This window comes from Balaenoptera acutorostrata, chromosome 4 (assembly GCF_949987535.1).
Source record: "Balaenoptera acutorostrata chromosome 4, mBalAcu1.1, whole genome shotgun sequence".
Taxonomy (NCBI): domain Eukaryota; kingdom Metazoa; phylum Chordata; class Mammalia; order Artiodactyla; family Balaenopteridae; genus Balaenoptera; species Balaenoptera acutorostrata.
The window spans coordinates 132,686,184-132,693,040 of NC_080067.1; positions in this window are offsets into that span (position 1 = coordinate 132,686,184).

Consider the following 6,857-nt stretch of genomic DNA (forward strand, 5'->3'; position numbering starts at 1 on the left):
ACAGAACATTCTCCAGGATAGATCACATCTTGGGTCACAAATCAAGCCTCAGTAAATTTAAGAAAATTGAAATCATATCAAGCATCTTTTCTGACCACAACACTATGAGATTAGAAATCAATTACAGGGAAAAGAAAGTAAAAAGCACAAACACACGGAGGCTAAACACTACGTTACTAAATAACCAAGAGATCACTGAAGAAATCAAAGAGGAAATCAAAAAATACTTAGGGACAAATGAAAATGAAAACATGATGATCCAAAACCTATGGGATGCAGCAAAAGCAGTTCTAAGAGGGAAGTTTATAGCTATACAAGCCTACCTCAAGAAACAAGAAAAATCTCAAATATACAATATAACCTTACACCTAAAGGAACTAGAGAAAGAAGAACAAACAAAACCCAAAGTTAGTAGAAGGAAAGAAATCATAAAGATCAGAGCAGAAATAAATGAAATAGAAACAAAGAAAACAATAGCAAAGATCAATAAAACTAAAAGCTGGTTCTTTGAGAAGATAAACAAAATTGATAAACCATTAGCCAGACTCATCAAGAAAAAGAGGGAGAGGACTCAAATCAATAAAATTAGAAATGAAAAAGGAGAAGTCACCACAGACACCGCAGAAATACAAAGCATCCTAAGAGACTACTACCAGCAACTCTATGCCAATAAAATGGACAACCTGGAAGAAATGGACAAATTCTTAGGTATAACCTTCCAAGACTGAACCAGGAAGAAATAGAAAATATGAACAGACCAATCACAAGTAATGAAACTGAAACTGTGATTTTAAATCTTCCAACAAACAAAAGTCCAGGACCAGATGGCTTCACAGGTGAATTCTATCAAACATTTAGAGAAGAACTAACACCCATCCTTCTCAAACGCTCCCAAAAAACTGCAGAAGAAGGAACACTCCCAAACTCATTCTATGAGGCCACCGTCACCCTGATACCAAAACCAAAGATACTACAAAAAAAGAAAATTACAGACCAATATCACTGATGAATATAGATGCAAAAATCCTCAACAAAATACTAGCAAACAGAATCCAACAACACATTAAAAGGATCATACAACATGATCAAGTGGGATTCATCCCAGGGATGCAAGGATTCTTCAATATACACAAATCAATGTGATACACCATATTAACAAATTGAAGAATAAAAACCATATGATCATCTCAATAGATGCAGAAAAAGCTTTTGACAAAATTCAACACCCATTTATGATAAAAACTCTCCAGAAGGTGGGCATAGAGGGAAACTACCTCAACATAATAAAGGCCATATATGACAAACCCACAGCAAACATCATTCTCAATGGTGAAAAACTGAAAGCATTTCCTCTAAGATCAGGAACAAGACAAGGATGTCCACTCTCACCACTATTATTCAACACAGTTTTGGAAGTCCTAGCCACAGCAATCAGAGAAGAAAAAGAAATAAAAGGAATACAAAATGGAAAAGAAGAAGTAAAACTGTCACTCCTTGCAGATGACATGATACTACACATAGAGAATCCTAAAGACATCACCAGAAAATTACTAGAGCTAATCAATGAATTTGGTAAAGTAGCAGGATACAAAATTAATGCACAGAAATCTCTTGCATTCCTATACACTAATGATGAAAAATCTGAAAGAGAAATTAAGGAAACACCCCCATTTACCACTGCAACCAAAAGAATAAAACACCTAGGAATAAACCTATTTAAGGAGACAAAAGACCTGTATGCAGAAAACAATAAGACACTGATGAATGAAATTAAAGACGATACAAAGAAATGGAGAGATATACCATATTCTTGGATTGGAAGGATCAACATTGTGAAAATGACTATACTACCCAAAGCAATCTAGAGATTCAATTCAATCCCTATCAAATTACCAATGACATTTTTTACAGAACTAGAACAAAAAATCTTAAAATTTGTATGGAGACAAAAAAGACCCCGAATAGCCAAAGCAGTCTTGAGGGGAAAAAATGGAGCTGGAGGAATCAGACTTCCTGACTTCAGACTATACTACAAAGCTACAGTAATCAAGACAATATGGTATTGGCACAAAAATAGAGATATAGATCAATGGAAAAGGATAGAAAGCCCAGCGATAAACCCACTCACCTATGGTCAACTAATCTATGACAAAGGAGGTAAGGATATACAATGGAGAAAAGAGAGCCTCTTCAATAAGTGGTGCTGGGAAAACTGGACAGCTACATGTAAAAGAATGAATTTAGAACACTCCCTAACACCATACACAAAAATAAACTCAAAATGGGTTAGAGACCTAAATGTAAGACCAGACACTATAAAACTCTTAGAGGAACATAGGAAGAACCCTCTTTGACAAAAATCACAGCAAGATCTTTTATGATCCACCTCCTAGAGTAATGGAAATAAAAACAAAAATAAACGAATGGGACTAATGAAACTTAAAAGCTTCTGCAAAGCAAAGGAAACTACAAACAAGACGAAAAGACAACCCTCAGAGTGGGAGAAAATATTTGCAAACGAATCAACAGACAAAGGATTAATCTCCAAAATATATAAACAGCTCCTGTAGCTCAATATCAAAAAAACAAACAACCCAATCCAAAAATGGGCAGAAGACCTAAATAGACATTTCTCCAAAGAAGACATAAAGATGGCCAAGAAGCACATGAAAAGCTTCTCAACATCACTAATTATTAGAGAAATGCAAGTCAAAACTACAATGAGGTATCACCTCACACCAGTTACAATGGGCATCATCAGAAAATCTACAAACAACAAATGCTGGAGAGGGTGTGGAGAAAAGGGAACCCTCTTGCACTGTTGGTGGGAATGTAAATTGATACAGCCACTGTGGAGAACAGTATGGAGGTTCCTTAAAAAACTATCAATAGAGCTACCATATGACCCAGCAATCCCACTACTGGGCATATACCCAGAGAAAACCATAATTAAAAAAGACACATGCACCCCAATGTTCACTGCAGCACTATTTACAATAGCCAGGTCATGGAAGCAACCTAAATGTCCATCAACATATGAATGGATAAAGAAGATGTGGTAGGGCTTCCCTGGTGGCACAGTGGTTGAGAACCTCCCTGCTAATGCAGGGGACGCGGGTTCGAGCCCTGGTCTGGGAAGATCCCACATGCCACGGAGCAACTGGGCCCGTGAGCCACAACTACTGAGCCTGCGTGTCTGGAGCTTGTGCTCCGCAACAAGAGAGGCTGCGACAGTGAGAGGCCCGCACACCACGATGAAGAGTGGCCCCCGCTAGAAGCAACTGGAGAAAGTCCTTGCACAGAAACTAAGACTCAACACAGCCAAAAATAAATAAATAAATTTAAAAAAAAAAAGATGTGGTACAATTATACAATGGAATATTACTCAGCCATAAAAAGGAACGAAACTGGGTCATTTGTGGAGACACGGATGGATCTAGAGACTGTCATACAGAGTGAAGTAAGTCAGAAAGAGAAAAACAAATATCGTATATTAACGCATATATGTGGAACCTAGAAAAATGGTACAGATTAACCGGTTTGCAGGGCAGAAATAGAGACACAGATGTGGAGAACAAACGTATGGACACCAAGGGGGGAAAGTGGCGGATGGCAGTGGTGGTGGGATGAATTGGGAGATTGGGATTGACATGTATACACTAATATGTATAAAATGGATAACTAATAAGAACCTGCTGTATAAAAAAATAAAATAAAATTCAAAAAAAAAAGTATTGGTATCAGAAAAAGATTTTCAGACTAGCACTCAGAAGTTGACACGCTGATCCAACAACCATCACAATTTTGAAAAAAAAAGAATAAGAACTCACCATACCACAAATTAAAATGTGTTATAAAGCTGTAATAATTAAAATTGTGTGACAGTGGTGCAGGGATAGACGAATGGACAAGCAAGGTGCACCCAGGCATTTAAAGGAATCTGATACATGTGTGGTATTACCTCTAAGAGTAGGAAGAAAATAAATGGTACAGAATAACTGACTATCCATGTGGGGGTGGAGAGGATTCAAAATTAGATCCCTTCCCTCACTCTATATGCAAAATTAAATGTCAAATAAATGACACAATTAAATATGAAAAGACTTTAAAATATTAAAAAACACAAAATACCTTATAACTTCAAGTTAGGGAAGGCTTTTAAAAATTTCCTAAACACATATAAATCATAAAGGAAAAGATGAGTAATTCTGACCACAGAAACAGCATCAAAGAAGTTAAAAGGTAAGCCAGACTAAAGATATTTGCAGTGACAAAGGTTTAACTTTCTGAACATATAAAGAACTTGTATTAAAAGGACCAAAGAGGGGACTTCCCTGGTGGTGCATTCGTTAAGAATCTGCTTGCCAATGCAGGGGACATGGGTCTGAGCCCTGGCCGGGGAAGATCCCACGTCTCAGAGCAACTAAGCCCGTGCACCACAACTACTGAGCCTGCACTCTAGAGCCCGCAAGCCACAACTACTGAGCCCGCGAGCCACAACTACTGCAGCTTGCTTGCCTAGAGCCTGTGCCCCTCAACAAAGAGAAGCTACCACAATGAGAAGCCCGCGCACCGCCACAAAGAGTAGCCCCCGCTCGCCGCAACTAGAGAAAGCCCGCGCCCAGCAACGAAGACCCAACGCAGCCAATAAATAAATAAATATATAATTTTATTAAAAGAAATAATAATAAAAAAATAAAAGGACCAAAGATCCAATAAAAAAATAAATGGGGCAAAGCCTTAAACTGATAACTCACAGAAGAGGAAATCTTATTGGATACTAAACAAAGGAAGAAATGCTCATTGTCACTATATGCTCAGTATTAAACAAATTAATTTAATTAGATAGGATCATGCATATCCAACCGACCAAATATTTGAATGTGTGACAATGACAAGTATTTGTGAGGGAGTAGGGAAACAGGAACTATCAGACTGCTGATAGGGAGTAAACTGGTACAACTACTATGGTGACTGACTAACAATATTTAGTAGAGTTGAAGATGCATGTTCTACTTCTAGGTATGTACCCTAGAGATACTGTCAAATGTGTACACAAAGAAACATAAACAAGAGTATTTTCTGCAGTACTGTTTATAATACTAAAAAGTCAAGACCATCCTCAATGGTCAATAAGAGAATGAACTAATTGTGGGATTAATCATACAAATGGGATACTATATACTCCTACAGGTATTAACCAGCTCAGCACATATACTAGCTCTACATGTATCAACATGTTAAATGTGAACACACAATACTGAGCAACGGAAGCAAATTTCAAAAGGATATGCATATCATGAAACCAATGTTTAGTATAAAACACAGAGAATAATAGACATTGCAAATCATGAATGGTAAGGATATGCACAAAAAAAGGACAGTAGTTCTTCTTGGAAATGACATGAGGAAAACTTTCAATGGATAGGCAGCTTTTTCTTTATTTAAAAACGAAAGGAAAAAGGTTAACAGTGGTTAATTTGGATAGTGGCTGTAGGTCAACATTCTTGGTTGCAAACAAGATCTGTTCTACTAGTTTAAGCAAAAAACGGCTCACAAGGCTGAGATCAGGTTACAGGACTCAAAGAAATGCCCATTACTACAGCACAGAGCAGCTGCAGGGAGAAAACCACTGAGCACAGCCCCACACCTTGTACCACGACACGGGACCCTCCGCCGCTGCTGCCTTAAAAGCCACATGTCACTGTTCCCCTCGACAAACTGGATCCCATGTGCCATGGTCTTCACAGCAGCGCTTTCAAATTTCACACAGGTGTGTCTAACTAGTGAGCCTAGGATGCCTGTCTGGGCGCTGACTGCAAGGAAGGTTTGGAAATTAAGTTTCACTCTCCACTTGGTAAGACACATAAAGGGGGAAGTCACCAAACAGTGGATGTTCAAGCAGGGCTAGGTGCCCAAAAAGCATGAAAAATATCCATCCAAACAAGGGTTTGTTAAATTATTTTTTGTAAGCTCAAAATATTTCACAGTTTTTTAAAAGAAAAAAAATTTCAAAGTATAAATCCACCCAACAACAAAGGGGATGGGAGAGGAAAGCAGCAGCAGACAAGAAATTTCGCCCAGTTGCTAAAAGATGGACAGTGAAGTGACCAATGCAACAGTAGAGGATGTCACCGCCTAGAATACATGCGGGAGTCCAGCAGAAGAGAGCCGACCTGCCCAGCTGGCCTGGAGAAGCTCAAAGATGGTGGAGGACAGAAGACAGAAGAGGGGCTAAAGAGAATGGGATCAACTAAAGGTCTATATACAAACCAGTTGATCTCTACCCCATACCCCCTGCCTCCAAATACAGAAGGGCCTGAATCCAGATATTTGCCCACAGGTAAAATACTGGAGGGATCTCATAAAATAAAAGGACAGTCTGGGGAGAACGAGAATAGTCATTACAGAAACCAGTCACCAAGACTGACAATCTCTTCATTCTAGCGTTAGAAAATCCCCATCATAACAGCCAGCTTCACCTACTCATCTTTAGAGAAGCCAAACCACGCCCATACCACAGAGCTACCACTCAACCTCCCTACAGCCGCATTTTCAACTAAAACTAACAACCAATAATCGCTAGATTTGAAAAAAAAAAAAAAAAAAGCCTGAAACATGAAAGACTGAGATAAGCAAAAAATCCAACTCTAGAGGAAAGAGATCATTCAGGGACTAGGAAATAGATGAACGAACAAATCAATGAATATAACTCTATTAGTATCTTCAGAAAGATTCACAAATACATACTGTAACTGTTAAACATGAACAAGAGAGTGGTACATAAGAGCACGTCAGTGAAAGCACCTGGGTCCAAATTCCAGCTTTGCTACTTGCCAGTTCTATGCTCCCCAGTT